An 18,032-nucleotide genomic window follows, 5' to 3' on the forward strand; every position below is an offset into this window, starting at 1 on the left:
GCGAGAAATGACAAATGGCAGTGTCATTTCGCTAGGTGGAGAGGCAATGGAAGCTTCCAGAATCTTCTCCTATGACACTTGCCTCACTAAATTCGACCAAGGATGAGTAAGAGGCCCTCAGTCTCCAAGTGGAAGCAAGAACTGACAGAGAGAAGACACTAATCAAATCACAAGCTGACTCATCCTCCTTACACATATCTATATATGGATCCCTCATCCCAGAGATCCAGACGCTGGAATTTTGTATATTGTAAGGAATTGTTGTTGGTTTCTAGAGACAAACATCAGATTGTTGGGTGATTTATGCTTTGTTTGAGGTGAAGAGGGGCTTCTTTGCTGGGAGGTTGATGCTGGGTCGGAACCACTGGTTGTAACTCCTCCTGGATCTTTTCTTGTTTATCAATAAAAACTATTTGAGTTTTCCTCCATGCTTTTGTATCATTGATGCTAGTTACATTTGTATGGTTAATTTAAATCTCATCCTAAGTTGTTTATGAATATAGATCCATGTCTTTGTATAGTTCTCTGCTTCTGTGATCTTACAGGTACTTTGTGAAGCTGGGCATGCAAGGGAGCAGGTAGCTGGAGACCATCAAAGAAGAGAGGGATTGGATCAAAGGATTAGCGCAAGATACAGGTTGGTTCTTTCTATTCCTCTCTATCTATAATTCATAAAGGAAACACAAAAGTAGTTTCTCTCTGTTTGTTTCTAAGGTAGTTGTCACACCTTAGTGGGATAGAGTAGTTCTAAATAGACACTTTTCCCTGTAACAAAATGGCGACTCCACTGGGGAGATAATTAGTTTGTTTGTTTATCATTTTTGTTGTTTGTTTCATAAACTTATAAGTAGGATTCGAACTGCATTTGCCATAACAAATGCAAAGTAGATAACTGCTACTTCGATCCATTCACTGGATCTATTTATGATTTAAATAGCTGATTCACAAACTATTTGATTGCCCTTGTGATAGCTCTTAGATCCTCCTTAGATCTACCCCTGATTGTTGCATTACTGATTGCTTTCTACTCGGCCAAAAACCAAGGACTGAACTGCAAACTGTGACCCGGAACCTGAGTAGAGTCTTGTTTCTGGCCCAGCGCAGGTACTGTTCAGAGACTCTGAATTTCAGTGCACTTCCCGAAGGGACAACCTGCGTTGCATTTCAGATTCTCTGTGTTACAGGTGTGCTGATCAGACTAGCTCTGTGCAGCTGTGGTTCCTGTGCTTCATTCTTTCCAGTTCTATCCCTGAATTTTGCTGCCCGTGATCAGTATATGTCTGTTTGAAACCTCTTTTCCTTGCTGTTATTCTGCCTCCTTGTACAAAAGAACTGTAGATGTTTTTGTGTGTTTGTTAAATCATTTACAGTTTTCGTTTGCAAAAGTAGCATAGTTGTCCTGTCGTCCTTTGATTTGAATATGTCGCAAGTGTCGGTTTCGATCATCGGAGAAAGTTTGATAGCTGTTGATGGTCAATTATCCTGTTACTATTGCCTTTGGTCTAAATTTGTAATTTCCTAGTGTCAAGAACAAGTGTTCATTTCAAAATCGTAAGGTGTCGTAATCATCTCTGTTTTTTATTTCAAAAAAGAGCTTGTTTATATTTGTCGCTTGAAAAGAAATTCAGATTTGTACATCAACTTTCTTTTTAGCATCAATACTAAGAAAGTCGAAAACAAATACATTCATGTGCATTTGCATATAAACAGTCTGTTTGGCTTGATTTAGGAAAGTGAATTTACACTGTGCTCTTTGCTCTTTGTGAAAAGATTCTGTCTTTCTTTTCCCCTAGTAGCTAGGATTTTCATTGCACAAAAGAGATAAAAGTTTGTTTATCATCTTTAGATTGCATTTTAGGAATTACATCTACATCTCGTGGTGAACCCGAAAGGCAAACTTCATAAACAAGATCAACTTAAAATAAATTCAATGAATCTAACAACGCTTTGGAACTTAACGCACAACATTTAGAGGTCTAGGCTAGAGACGTATTACGGCGTCGTAAAGCCTGATAACTGTTGTCCTCACTGATGGTTGGGTGATTCCTCCACTTTGAGACGATAAGTGCCAGTACAGACTTGTGCTCCCACGTACTGTCGAGTATATTTTGGGAGACCCCTATAGGCTTAAATCCTTTATCCTTAGGAAGTCGTGTCTGCCACCCTATCGATCGCAATGCACTGAACACAACATTCGGGAAGATTGACTGTCGTACCGTAAAAAGTATTCTGCAGTTTTGCAATTGGTTTGGTACTCCATCTACCTAGATCTCCAGAGCAGTCCCTTTCATTCCTTTTCAGACTCCTTAACGGAAAAGTTCCATCTGAGCACTTGTCACTTCAGACTCATTAAAAATCGAAGGAGACTAGAGTCATCTTTTGTTTTTTCTCGACTCTCAAAAACTGAAAAAACAAGTTGTGTCAAAGTGTCTAAAAAATTATTTTAAACGAAACATTCATTACCCCTTTCCTACGTTGATCTTGGGTTGAGAAAATGGAGTCAACCAACCAAGGAATTCCCCTTGGAGGAAATCCTAGTCCCTTCTCCTCTTGGGGATATGTTGGTGCACCCCATATGGCCACATTGTCGCTTCCAGGACTAACAATTGGTTTGCCTGTATGGCTCTTCTCAACCTTTGTCGTTCAGAACACCACTATTCCTGAACAATCGAATCAGCAATTAGACGAGTCCAGAGTTACCCACCAACCTTCTACTTCCTCTAATTCTTCCTCTCCTCCTTCCTCTTCGCTTGATGGGGCTGGTAAAGCCAAAAGTCAAGTTCCTAAGGAGAAGAAGGAAAAGAAGAAGAGAGAGAAGAAGAAGAAGGAGCCAAAAGCGAATGAGGGCAAACGAGTGTCGTCTAACGAAAATCCACACACTGCACCGACCAGGCCTAAATCGCCATGTGTCATTTGCAAAGGAGACCACTTTCACAGAGATTGTCCTTGCATCCCTCAGATCTTAAGGGACTGGTCTCCTCGTTTTCACAACCCAGTGTCGTCAACCTCTGATGATCAAGTTGAAAACACACCGTCAACTAGTGAAAGTGAAGCCCCATGACAAAAAGGAAAATGTAGATTTCCTTGTAAACTATGCGAAGGCGATCATGCCGTCCACCGTTGTCCCTTCTTAGACGAAGCTAAAAGAGTTTTGGATGATCGTCCGGTTTCACCGTTACGACTTCCTCCTGGATATAAAAAACTCTTGCTGAGTCCGTCACTAGTTGAAAATCCGGCTGACCCGCTCAGGTGGTCGGCTGAAGCATCTACCATTGAAGATGAACCATCTGAATCCATACCAGACGAAAGTCAAAATGTCGAGGCGGCAGTTGACCCGGTCTTGCCTTCAGAGGTTCCATCTTCAGATGATACAATCACTGAAGAGAACAGGGATGACACCATCCAAATTCTTTTCATAAGCACAGACTCCAACGAACATGGGGGAAATTTACCCGTTCCTTTACCACAGGAAGGAAGTTCGTCAGAGTCGTACCCAGCCGTCTATTCGGTCCCACCTCCAAGCAACCTAGTTGTCTCCTTCAACTGGAATCAACTAGGCAGACCCCGTTTACCAGCTAGTGTACCATTCTGAATTATTGTTCAGATATATAGAATGGTTATGGCTGGTATCATCATAGATGAGGGGGCTTCTATGAGTATCCTTTCCTCAACTGCTTGGAAAGCGCTTGGTTCACCATCGCTTTTGCCTGAGATGAGAAATCTGACAGGCTTTGATAAAGGAACCAGTCGACCGTTAGGGATCCTTCCCAACGTGCCCATAACATTGAGAGGGAAAACCGTTCACATGAACGTGATGGTAGTTCAAGGACCCCTGGATTACAATCTACTCCTTGGACGAGACTATATTTATTGCATGAGAGCCATCATCTCATCACTCTTTAGAGTGATGTGTTTTCCGCACGAAGGAAGAGTGGTCAAGCTCGTAGACAAGCTTTCATTTCCTGGATCACGCATAGCAAATAGTCATATACCATCTCTGAATGGTATTTTCATGCAAGAAATGTCTCAATCTCCAGTCCATCCTCCCGATGAGCGCGAGTGATTCGAAGGGATAGGACTGAAACCCAGGGGGCATGCACCCTGGTCTGCTTCGGCAGGAAAACTTCAGGTATAGGGTAGGTTTCCACGAGAGAATATGACTAGTCTGTACCCCCGTCCGTGATTGGAAGAGGGGGTTATTCTAGAACAAGATTCTCTCGTCAAAGTTATGTGAGTTGGTGGGCATCGCCGCTCAGCTTTGTTTAATTCGGTAGAAACCGCCAGAGAAGTGTTTTGTTTACACCGTAAATAGAACTATCTTTGGTAACCTGTAAGAGGTAGGCCTCTCTCGGTAAAACAAATGTTTTAACGGACAAAAGAAGGGGTAACCTTGAAACTCTGTTTTATACCTAGGGGCATGCAAACCTTTTGGAGTGCAAGCGAAGAGTGGCTATTTATTTTTTTAAATTTATAGGACCTCTAACCCTTTAAACTCGTAGGATTGGTCGTTTCCTAACTTGCATAAAGAAAGGATGTGGGGCAAATCTCTAAAAGTTTCCGTTTTTATATCAGACATTCTTATCACAAGACTGGATTAATCAAGCAGTTTTAGCACATAGTTCAAGCTCGTTAAAAAATAAACATAAGACATAAGCAAATGTTTCCACCCGCGTTTAATCTCGTTAAAAAATGAACTATTCCCCGGTAAATAACCATCGTGAATGTAGTACTTTAGCCGTTAAAGCCTTGGTCGTGTTTGCACCATCACCTCCACTTTTCATTGGCCGATCATTCACCTCCATTTGATTGTTTACCCGTTTTGAGGAACAGCTGCGAAGAGTGATTTCACTAGCCATCCTTGTGACACTGCCGTGATTGGAAAATTCCAAACCTTACCTGGAATCAGCTGCTACCCGTTTTATCACTCGTTCCTCAAAAGACGAGTCTCCTTTATGCTCTTTCCAACTAACTCGTAAAATATGAAAAGATTACCGAGCCATTGGCCTTTCCAGCTCGTTAAAAGGACAGGAAGTGCTATCCCTCATCTAGATTTTAATCTTTTTGGACCTGAGGGATTATTACACAAAAAGATCGAGTGCTTGTTTTGTTCGGCTCATTAAAACTATCGAAAATTCATCCCTTCTGTATTGTTTTATACTTTTTCAGACTTAAGGGATTAGATGACGAAAAAGGAATTTTGGAGTTACCTTTACGTTCCTTTTCAGACTCTCTAAAATTGAAAAGGACCGAGTTATCTTTGTCGTTAAACTTGTTAAAAATATTAATAGTGACAAACTTGTCTTTAGACGAGAACGAGTTTCACTATCGCTAGGCTTGTTAAAACATAGCGATGGGTTTGCCCGAAGGGAAAATTATAGAACAAGCATATGTTATCCTCCTCAAGCTTGACAAAAATAAAGAGGTACTGGTCAGCAATGACTCGGGAAAAATTGGGAAGAAAAATCCAAGAAACTTTGTTGGTAGCAAGTCGCTCTTGAACATGACACTTCCACTCCGTGTCCGAGTCGGGTTGGGTTGTTTCATTCACCGGTCACATCACCATGGTCACGCCATACCATCCACATTTTGGGTTAATGCTACCAATCCATCATATCAGTGTCACCGATATGTTCAAGAGAAGTCATCCAGAGAAGTCACCCGTGTCTCACCCACTACCATACATTATACTCCATTCTTTCATGACCGCTACCCTGAACCTTATATCATCAGATCGTTTTCACCTCCATCAAAATCATTTGTTCCGTTCTGTGTCATTGATGTGGGATTCATTAAGGCCCTCCTGTGACAGATCACTTCTTGTCGACATCAGCTCATTATCCAAGAAGTTGATCTAGGAACACCCCATTCAGTACTTTGAAGCTTGCATGCCTCAATGGCAAGTTTCTCACTTCCGGCGACAGGTTTACATCAATGGCCTTCGACCGAAAGATTTTGCGTGGTGTTCGACACCAAGTCCTCTATTCACACCACGTGAATTGTACTGTAGTACCTTGAGGATCATTATCATTATCGGTGATTCCTCTCGCGCTTGTTAACAGTTTACATCATTGACTGGTAATCAAGCAATGTCTTTCCATGTTCGACTTCAGAACATTTCTCACATGGATCGACTTGTACTTCGAGTGAAGATCGGACGAGATTGAAGACCCCGGATCTAGTTTCATCCATCCGGGCTGCGATATATATTCAGGGAAATAAAGACATTAAATGTACAGCATTGTAGCACAGATAATCATCCTACCAAAAGGATGATGGCTCTATCAGAATCATCAGTCTACACTCAGACGATTGTCTGTCCTATGTACATGAAAATGAATTTATAAAGCTGAGCATGGGAATGCCCGCCTCAGCTAGATCATGAAAATATTATGAAGATAATGTATTGTATTGTATCTTATTACAGGTCTCCTCCCAGCATTGAAAGAACTTCGGATCCTCATAATAAAGCATTTCACCCGACACCAAAAGGTTAACGGCCTCATACTTTAGGGGGCAACTGTTATAGAAATTTTTGTGCCCTACAACACCAAGCATGAAATGTCCATAAACCAAGGGCTCCTAAGTCCCTAAAAGTGTTGTTCTAACCCCTAAAGGAACAAGGTCAACAGATTACTGCTTCTCCCAGAAGTTCTCCACCAGAAACTACTCAGAATTGGTCAAAACAGGATCATTTCAGCTGCTCCACTGGCTAAGTGCGTTGCATTGCACCTAAATACACTGTGAGGGTGCGTTGCATTTCAAAACTCCCTTCTGTAGGGTTCGATGGGCGAGAAATGACAAATGGCAGTGTCATTCTACGAGGTGGAGAGGCAATGGAAGCTTCCAGAATCTTCTCCTATGACACTTGCCTCATTGAATTCGATCAAGGATGAGTAAGAGGCCCTCAGTCTCCAAGTGGAAGCAAGAACTGACAGAGAGAAGACACTAATCAAATCACAAGCTGACTCATCCTCCTTACACATATCTATATATGGATCCCTCATCCCAGAGATCCAGAGGCTGGAATTTTGCATATTGTAAGGAATTGTTGTTGGTTTCTAGAGACAAACATCAGATTGTTGGGTGATTTATGCTTTGTTTGAGGTGAAGAGGGGCTTCTTTGCTGGGAGGTTGATGCTGGGTCGGAACCACTAGTTGTAACTCCTCCTGGATCTTTTCTTGTTTATCAATAAAAACTATTTGAGTTTTCCTCCATGCTTTTGTATCATTGATGCTAGTTACATTTGTATGGTTAACTTAAATCTCATCCTAAGTTGTTTATGAATATAGATCCATGTCTTTGTATAGTGCTCTACTTCTGTGATCTTACAGGTACTTTGTGAAGCTGGGCATGCAAGGGAGCAGGTAGCTGGAGACCATCAAAGAAGAGAGGGATTGGTTCAAAGGATTAGCGCAAGATACAGGTTCGTTCTTTCTATTCCTCTCTATCTATAATTCATAAAGGAAATACAAAAGTAGTTTTTCTATGTTTTTTTCTAAGGTAGCTGTCACACCTTAGTGGGATAGAGTAGTTCTAAATAGACACTTTTCCCTGTAACAAAGTGTGATAATTCTAGTTTCATATTTCTTTTAAGCAAGTGTGATAAACTTAGTTTCATTTATGTTAAGTGTGAAATATTTACTTTCATGTAAGTGTGATAGTTGTTAGAGAAAACATGTGTATCTTGATATCTCAATTTAATCTAGAAATTGCTTGAATAATAAGGACTTCTAGTACACATAGTGTACATATACTTCATCAGTATACTAGCCCCTGTAGATTATTGATGTAGTAATTTAAAATGAATTAAATTAGCAAACATTTTGGCGTCATTTCCAGGGAAGTTGATATAAGAGTCTTTTTCTTTTCATTAGTATGTGTGTGTGTGTATATATATATATATATATATATATATGCATAGGGAAAGAGATTCTAGAGGTAGATTTGTTAGTAGAGGTAGGAGTTTAATTCCAACATCATCACTCACCCCACCATGACCTCCTACTTCCAAACCATCCACCCAGACTCATATTCCATCATTTGTAGAGAGAAATAGACTTCCTGAGGTACACAGATCTGAAATCCAACCTAAAGATTCACCAAATTCCTCTATTGAATTCATAGTAGAGGAAGAAGATCCTATATCCCCAACAGAAGGAGTAATATTTCTATCTTCAACTGGAGAAAAATTTGTAGGACAAGAAATGGAAATCCCTCTTGAAGAAGAAGAACAAACCAGTTTTAACATTCCATTGATAGAAGAACTAGAGGAGGAATTAGAAAACCCAATTTTGGAACCTTATATTAGCTTTGAGGAATATATGGTGGCAGGAGAAGGGGAAGGAGAAGTGCATAATGTGAATGGTGAACCTAGGATTGGAGGTGGAAGAGGCGGAGGAAGAGTAAGAGGACCTGGTATAGGATTTCCCGTCATTGATGAAGATACCACAACCATGATGAAAAATATCTCACCCTCTATCCTCGATTATTTCCATGGATTAAGAAATGAGGATTGTGAAACATTTCTCTTTGAGTATGAAGTCTTATGTAGATCCTATGACTACTTTCTTGATACTCAAGAGTTAAAAAAAAATCTAGCCACTCTTAAAGAGGCAGCATTAAAATGATTTATGGGCTTAGGAGCACATTCTATAAGAATATGGGAAGAAATGAAAAATGTGTTTTTAGAAAAATACAAGGGTTATTTTATGTCCCATAACCTTAAAGATAAATACTTTAAAATGATGCAAAAATAAGATGAAAATCTTGAAGATTTCGTTGAAAGATTTGCTTATAATGTGCAAAAGGATAAAATGCATACTCTAGATGAAGAAACTTTGAAATCTCTCTTACCAAAATCCATGAGTGATGAATGGATAGATATTCTCAATTTGATGCGGAAATGAGATAATTCTTAGTTATCATTTGGAGATATTTGTGAGTTATGCATACACATTTCAAGGGGAAAGGCAAGAACCAGGAAAAATCCAAGAGATCCTGTTATGTCTAGGATTAGTAAATCTGTAGTTGGGACAATAAGTAGGGATGAAATAGGCAATTTTCTTAACAATTTTAAAATAGATATTTTGGGGAGCCTTAGTGAACAAATAGATACCCTTAAAATACAAAACAAGAAAAAGACTTAAAATGTTGCCTTATCTATCTTTTGTCCAAAATGTAGAAAGAAGCATGCCTTGAGAGAATGCCCTCTTGACTTAAAAAGTGTAGAAACGTGTGTTATATGTGCAAAAAATCATGATACAAAGGAATGCCCTTCAATACCGAGTATTAAAGCTACCTATCAAGAGGAAGTAACGTCAAATAAAGTAGAACCTCTTTGTTTTATTGCTAAGAGACCATGGAAACATCCACAATAAAATATGACTCAAGGTCTCAACACCCTAACATATGCACAACCACCACAAAGTAATTGGACTACACCCATGCCTTAATGACCTTGGCCTCAACCTTGGGCACAAGGATGGAAAAATATTTATGGCAAGTATCCTCAATATCCTCAATTTCAACAACCTTATCTTGTTTTTCCACAAAAATATGTTCCTCGGCATGTTTAACCCTCTCAACCTCAAAATCCAAACCCACAACTTTCATTACCATTTTCACAAAAATCAAATCAGCTACCTGTTGAGCCACTTCCAAATCTGAATAATAAAAACTCACAGCCTATTTAAAACATAGAAGGGAAAAATTTCCAAACATACATGATAACTCCATTAGATCTAAACAATGCCCAACTTATATATGGTAGAGTATTGGAAAAGAAGTCACCATGTGTTGCTATCCAGGAATCTGAGAGGGATAACCTCTCTGAGAAAGAGATATATCTTCATCAGGAGGAAAATCCTAAAAGAAAAACCACCCCTATAAATTCTGATTATATTCCAATAAATGCAACTCCCATTATAGAAAAACCTTTAGTTTCTATTCAAAATCCACCTTTTCTTAAAAGATAAAAAATTGACAAAGGGGTAGAAAAACATATTATGTTGCCTAATTATGATATGATAAATAAAATGAAGAATGTTTGTATAAAAATTCCTTTGTTACAAGCTATCAAAGAAATACGAATGTTTTCAATGGAAATCAGGGAGTTGAGTATTCAAAACACCCCCTCAAAGAAAAAGTTAAAAGAATCTAGTTAGTTGGGTAAATTACAGATATCATGATGAGAAAAAAAACAGTTCAGAAATATCTAGATCCAGGAAGTCCCATTGTGAAAACTAATCTAGGTGGATATTGGTGGCCACCCTTCTATTCCACTTGGCCCCCCACCATTGTTCTATCATTTTTTTTTAGTTTCCTTAATTGTAGCACAATTTACTATTTTTGGCATTTTTTCAGGTCCTAAACTTCTAGAGCTGTTTTGAGGCCCTAAATGACATTATTTTGGAAATAGTATGTCTAGGAAATTTAGTGAAACCAAGTATTCATTTGTAGTCCTCGGAGAGATCTTTCCAATGAGGTATCATGCGCATCAAATGGAGATAATATGACCAAGTTACGACCCCAGGAAGTTGGTTGCCCAACTAACCCCAAACGTGCCCATGAAATCTTGATGTTACATCTCCTCGAGTTAGGGTTTTCGTTGTTTAGGGTTTTATCTTATTGTTCAATAATAAAAAGGCCCTTAAGCCTAATTTTACCTTAGTGCAGAGGCATGTAGCTGCCACATCTCTTCTCATAGATAAGCTACCATTTCCCGAGCTAGTCTCATTTCCATTTTGTTTGCAAGCATATTTCATTATTTGATATTAATGAAAGGAAGTGTTATTTCTGCTACATATCTATATTTATGGTTATATATGTAATTTGTTGCATTCCTATTTAAATTTGGATCTGTGGAATTAGAGAAGTCTTCTCTTTCTCTGTTTTTCTTTGCATGTCCCCAATGAGGTTTGGATATAAGGAGTTAGGTCTCGAACTAGTCGAACCTTTGCAAGACCAGCCTCGTAAATCCTAACGGCCTCCCATGGGGGAAGAAAAGAAATATGAGGGAGCAGGAGATCCTATCAAAACATTGCTCGAGGAGGCCCTCGAGAAACAAAGGAACGCGATTATGGATAATTTTTCCCAGATCCTTCAACAGTTTCCCACCGGTGGCACATCCACATCCAACAGCCACTTTAGAGGCTCCACACCTTAGGTACAAGTAAACTTTGACATTCCCACATTTGAGGGCCAAATAGATATAGAAGTAATAGATAAATGGTTGAATCTGCTAGAAGGATATTTTTCTGTTCATGATTTTTCCAGCCGAGAAAAGATTACCCTTTTTCTTCTCAAAGCCGCACTCCACAGTAAGGATTGGTGGGAAACCTATTGTGAGAAGAAAGATGAAAGTATGACCTCACTTTTTTCAGCCACTCCCACTTGGAATTCATTCCGGGATGTGATCAAGGAGAAGTACTACCCTGTCGGTAGCTACGAGGACAAATACATAAAGTAGACCACGCTGCGGCAGGGAAGGCACCAAGATGTGTCAGAGTTTACCAATGTTTGTCATACCCTTCGTACGAAGTTGGATATCAAGGATTCTGAGAAACATTTGGTACTCAAGTACCATGGTTTCCTACATAGATACATCCAAGGCGAGATGGAGTTCTTGGACATCTCCTCGCTCATCACAACATACTGATATGCCGTCAAGCTCGAGCAGAAGTTTAAACTGAAGAAGCGAGACTTTGGATCTGTGAATCCAAAGCAAGGGAAAGGTGCCCCCAAACCACAGAACAAAAGAAAAAGCCAAGGTAGGATGGCCTAGGACAACCCACCAAGGCCACAAGCAAAGGAAAACACTGCGAAGCCGAAGAAGGACATGGAAAAGTTGTGTGAGTTCCATAAGAGCTCCACCCACAACACAAGTGAGTGTAGGGCCAAGCAGTCACTAGTGGCTGAGCTAAAGGCTTCAGAATAAGATGCATGTTCTAACTCTGAGTCAGAATGTGACAAGGGGAATGACAAAGGGAAGTAGATTATTGATGTAGAGCCCAATGCCACCATCGCCACCACAAAGATCCAAAAGGAGGAACCCAAATATCAAGAGGAGGAGTGGCATCTCTTCCACTCACATATGTGGGTAAAGGGTTCCTTACTACAATTCATTATCGACAGTGGGAGGCAAAAGAAACTCATTATAGTAGAGGTCATGAAGTAGCTAGTCTTATTGACCACAGCACACCCACAACTGTACACAATCAGGCACCTTCACCAAGGATGGATCTGCACGTGAGCCAACAATTCCTCCTTCCATACAGCATCAAACCCTTCATGGATGAGGTATTATGTGACATTGCTCCCCTTGATTTTTTTGATGTATTATTAGGCCATCGATACTTGTGGAAGTGACATGTTGTGTATGAGTCAAGGCCTCGAACTGTTATTGTTACATTGGGAAATGAGTTGTAAAGGATACTAGAGGTAGCACTACCTACCACCATCTCTTTGGTTACTGCAAAACAATGCAGTAAACTCATTTCAAAAAACCAGGAAATTTGTTTTCCTGATGATACGCCCTCAAGGAAAGAAGAATATGGTGGCTATGACATCTAGATAGGGCCCCTTTGAATGACAACAATAGATGGACAAGGGCGTAGGAGTAGCAGGTCAGCCCTTTTTAGATATATAGGAATAAGATAAATAGATAGAAGGAACTAGTATTTAGGTCTATATCTTTCTCCTGGTTTATAGTGTGTATGCTTTAGTTAAGAGCTTAGAAAGAATAGATCCTTAGGAGACATCATCACCTCCCCCTTAGGGGTGCCTCTGCGCTGTTAGGTCAAGCACTCCATCGATTCGACCCCAGGTGCGTTGTTACCCAATGGACCAATCTATTGGCACTCCGTTATGGACAACGATGAAATAAAGAGGAAAATTCATGAGTTGTTGCAAAAAATGTCACATTCAGTCGAGTTCATCACTTTGTGGGAACCCGATCATGTTGGTACAGAAGAAGGATAGGACTTGGAGACTCTGTATTGACTATTAGGCATTGAACAAGATCAATTCCTGGAATAGGTACTTGATCCCACAGATTGATGATGTTATCTACCAACTCAAGGGGGGAAATATTTCAGCAAGATTAACTTGAAGTCCAGATATTACCAAGTACCGGTTGAACCCTTCTATGTGTGGAAGATTGCCTTCAAAGCTAAGGAGGGCCTTTTCGAATGGTTGGTTATGCATTTCAAGTTGACAAATGCTCCTGCAACCTTCATGAGGCTAATGGATGACATCTTGCAGCCATTCACCAACTAATTTGTAGTGATATACTGGATGACATCCTGATCTTCAGCCAGAGTTGGGAAGAGCACCTCCACCACATCGGACAAGTTCTCTAAACACTACGGCAACAAAAACTGTGTGACAATTTAGAGAGATGCACTTTTCACATGACTCGGGTTCAGTATCTGAGATACATTATTGATGAACAAGGGGTGCATGTGGATCCAGCCAAGATCCAATTCATTCAGGATTGGCCGACCCCAATCACTCTGATAGAGCTCCACATCTTTCTGGGTCTTGCCAATTTCTACCGCATGTTCGTGTTGGGGTTCTCTCATATCACTTGGTCCTTGAGTCAAGTCACCAAAGGAGGAGCGAAAGAAAAATTATTTTGGCCTGAATCTCAACAGAAGGCATTCACAGAGTTGAAACATCGCCTATGCTCTGCATCGGTGCCCACGTTACCAGACTTTTAACAACCATTTGAGATCGAGGTAGATGCCTCTAACTATGGTATTGGGGTAATCATTACTCAATAGGGGCATCCAGTGGCATATCATAGTGAGACACTTTCAGACATAGTCCGGAAGTATCCCACTTATGAAAAAGAGATGTATTCCATTATGCAGGGTAGCCAACAATAGAAACATTACATTTTGGGGAAGGAAATGATCATCCACATAGACCACTGACCCCTATAGTTCATACAGATGCAAGGGAAGCTGCAAAATGATCTCCATAAAAAGTGCTCCACATACCTACAATAGTTCAATTTGAATATCAGGTACAAGAAGAGCAACATAAATAATGTTGTAGACTACCTCAGCCGACCCCCAATCATGGCGTTAACCACCCTGCTCAACTCTTGTGGGCACGAGACTTCTGATTGTCCACTTCTCTACAAAAGTGACCCATAATTTGGCCACACATACCATACACTCTTGGAAGGTCAGAATGTTCCAGATTTTCACCTCCAGGATGCTTTGTTATGCCATCTGGGACACCTTTGTGTTCCTTCAAATGAGCGTGTGAAGATGATTCATGAAGTGCACTACAGTCGGGCTGCTAGACATTTTGGGGTTGAGAAAACGGTGGCAGTACCATTGAAGTATTTCTATTGGCCGAATCTTCGACAGGGTGTCAGGAAGTACATCAGATCCTGCACTGCTTACACCATTGCCAAACCAACCATCTAGAAGAAAGGTCTCTATACTCCACTACATACCGTAGTCAACCTTGGGAATCCATCTCCATGGATTACATGTTAGGACTTCTACTAGGCATGGAAAAGACTACATTTTTGTGGTCATCAACAGATTCTCGAAGATGGCGATTATGGCGGCTTGCAAGATGAGTATCACAGTAGAAGCCACTTTTAAAAACTTCTTTGAACAAGTATGGGTACACTTTGGTATCCCACAATATATCATATTAGATCAGGAAAATAGGTTCCTCAGTACTTTTTGGTCTAGTCTCTGGTCAATGATGGACACCAAGCTCAGTAAGCCCACAACTTTCCATCCCCAAACTGATGGATAGACAAAGGTCATCAACATGATGATTGTACACATTCTACGCATGTATAACTCAAATAATCCATGGACATGGGATGGGAACCTCCCCTATGTCTAGGACAAATACAAAGGGCTCTCCACAACTTGACTAGCCACAACCCTTTTCAAGTGGGCTTAGGATTCCAGCCACTATGTCCCATTGATGTGGCCATACCATTTGCAGCGACTTAGGCAAATTCGACTCATGTCTAGTTTGAAGCCAACAAGGAAACTAGCTTCATTGAGCACATTCAACACATCTGCCAATAGGTTCATGATAAATTGGACAAAGCCAATGCTAAGTACAAGAAGCAACATGATCAACATCAGGTGCCACACAAGTTCCAGGTGGGCGACAAATTTTGGCTATATTTGTAGAAGGAGCACCTCGCTAGGCCCCGCCACAAGATTCACCCACTTCGATATGGGCCATACATAATCACCAAGGTTGTGGGAGATAATGCTTTTGAGCTCAGCATTCCCCCATTCCTTGGCTTACATCCAATGTTCAATGAGGATTTCCTTCGACCATATGTTCCACCATTATTGGACACATCCGACATTGTAGAACAACTCACACCAACACAGTTAAATCCAGACTGCATGGAACAAGTTGCAACTCATAAAATCATGGACATGTAGATCAAGAACACTTGTCAGTAGAAGATCAAACTATATCGAGTTGTCAAATTTAGCCAACTCCTGCACCAAGGAAAATCGCTCACTAGGGAAGAATTTTAGCAGAAGTTTCCTCATCTCATAGAGGAACTCAATGCAATGGAGACCATTACTCCCTAAGGGAGGAGGAATGATCCAGGTGGATATTGGTGGCCACCCGCTTATTCCACTTGGACCCCCACCATTGTTCTGTCAGTTTTTTTTTCAGTTTCCTTAATTGTAGCACAGTTTACTATTTTTGGTAGTTTTTTGCGTCCTGTTGTACAAGCTACAATCACCCTCCAAAATTTTACCCTAGCTTCTTTTTGGAGCCTACCTACCAACCATCCTCAGCAGCATGTTTTGAACTTTCAAGTACATGAGATTCAGTGGTTTTCTAGAAGATTTCCAACCTGTGCATGTTAGCTTGTTACATCCCCCTCACAGGTTGTTTCACCAAACTTTGTCCAGCTGTAGGCTAAGAAGCTCCCTCTAGAAATTGTGCAATATGGAGGGCAACCAACCTTCCTTCCATAAATTTCACAATTCTGTCTCGAAGCCTGCTAGGCTCCAGAATTGCGCAAATCTGCCTGTCACTGTTCACTGAGAAAATTGTGCAATTCCTCCCAGCAAGGTTGCTCAACCTAGAAATTGTGCAATTTTGGGTAGCAGTCAGTTGCTCTACACAGAAATTGTCCAATCCCTTTTGGAATCCAACCCAACTCTCGCCCAAAAATGTACATTTTTTCATCCCAGCTGAGCAAACTGTTGCATTTGCAGTTGAGTTGACTAGTTCCCTCCGGGACTGAGAAAAACTGATTTGCATTCATGGGATACTCCTTGCAAGGTAGCATGCAAAGGCATCCCTTGATTGAGGGATCTACTTTTAGCATTAGGAGGTTGCATGCAAGGATCATTTCAGAAACCTTCCACCAAGTGTCGCTCTTCCTAGATTGTGGCATGCACATCACATGTTCAATTTTATCAAAGCTCATGAATTAGACATTGTAGAGCTCTTTTCTCGCATCGATCTTACAACTCTGACATCTCACATTACATATAGGAGTCGTTGGCACATTCATCTCAGCTGTTTTGGGGTAAGCCCGCTTTTCATGTCTCGCGCTGCATTTCTGGCACCTTTTGTGCTTCGCTTTGTATGAATGTTGTCTGCTTGATTTCAGTGAGCGCTTGTTGTAATTTTGATACATACTAGCTTGTACTAGCATCGTTTTAGTTTTTGTTAACATCTTATTGTTGTTGCATGCATGGCACTGTTTTGCATGGACGGTCGTTGCTGCGAAGACTCACTTCCCACACATGCATGCTTTCCCATTTTCTGAATCCCACACTTGTTGTTTGCATGAATTATTATTCACTCTTGTTTGCACTCGTCTCATCATGCTTTCATACTTCTCATGTTTTCAGTCGCACGTTGGCCGGATTGGGCTGCCTTAGCTCGGACCATGCCTTGCCTAGCTAGCACTATGCATTTGTGGAAGAGAAGGCTCTGCCTTCCCTCCATAAATTGCACAATTCTAGTCAGGCACTGACCTCTAGGCTTGTATTGCATGATTCTTGGAGGCAGTGTCTCGCTAGCCACACAAACTATGCAATGCAGTTTGCTGGTTGCATATCACTGCTAACTGAAATCGGGCATTGCGCAGTTTCAGTCCTCAGTAGGCTAGGCTAGACTGTGCATTGAACAACTCCAGTAGTCAGTTATCCTCTTGACAGCCCGAACGATTCCTTGCACAGTTTTGGCAATCAATCTCCCAATCTCCTGGCAGAAATTGCGCAACCTTCATGATTAGTCACACAGATATGTTGCTAGTCAGTTCTCAAGTTTGTTTTGGTTTTTGACTAACAAATTGCTTGCCATGGGTGTTGCCATGTCTCTAGGTATCATAGGTGTTCATCTTTCTCTCAGCAGCACAAGTACAATGGCCTTCAAGAGAGTAAAGTCAAAGGACACTGTTCAGAGCACAACGTGGGTTGCAGCCAAGCAAGTGTCTATGAGCTTGCCTATGTATGAATATATCAAGTTGTTCATAGACAAGGATGTCAAGGTAAGATGGCAGCAACATCACAGCGAGCAACACCATCAACAGCAACAGAAGATAGCACACCCGCATGTGGCGAATGCAAGAGGAAGGTTGTTCACAACACAGAGGTAGATCAAAGTTGCAAGCTCGAGCAGATCCACTTGTGATGAAAGCAACTTTGGAGATTGAGGCTATGAGGTGACAGTGTGACAAGATGATTGCATGAGAGCATAGAAAAGAACAAAGGAGTTGCAGGTGATGAAGTAGCAACTGAAGGAAGAACAAGAGCTGCACAGACGAGTGAATGAGTTACAGCAAGAACAATTATAGTAGGGGGCGCAACATGAATAGACAGATTAAACTATGCTTGTACAAGTGATATATCCATCTCAACAGCTAGCATGAAGTAGACATGGTGAGTTGTGTCATTGATCGCATGAAAGGGAGTTCAACAGCATGCATGTCATTATGCGCATGCATGTGATCTAACCCATTTGGCACACTCACCAAGGCATCAAGCTTGGCATCAGCTCACCA

Source organism: Pinus tabuliformis, chromosome 9 (genome assembly GCF_031772625.1).
Source record: "Pinus tabuliformis cultivar Carrire ecotype Pingquan chromosome 9, CPIR1, whole genome shotgun sequence".
In the NCBI taxonomy this organism is placed as follows: Eukaryota; Viridiplantae; Streptophyta; class Pinopsida; order Pinales; family Pinaceae; genus Pinus; species Pinus tabuliformis.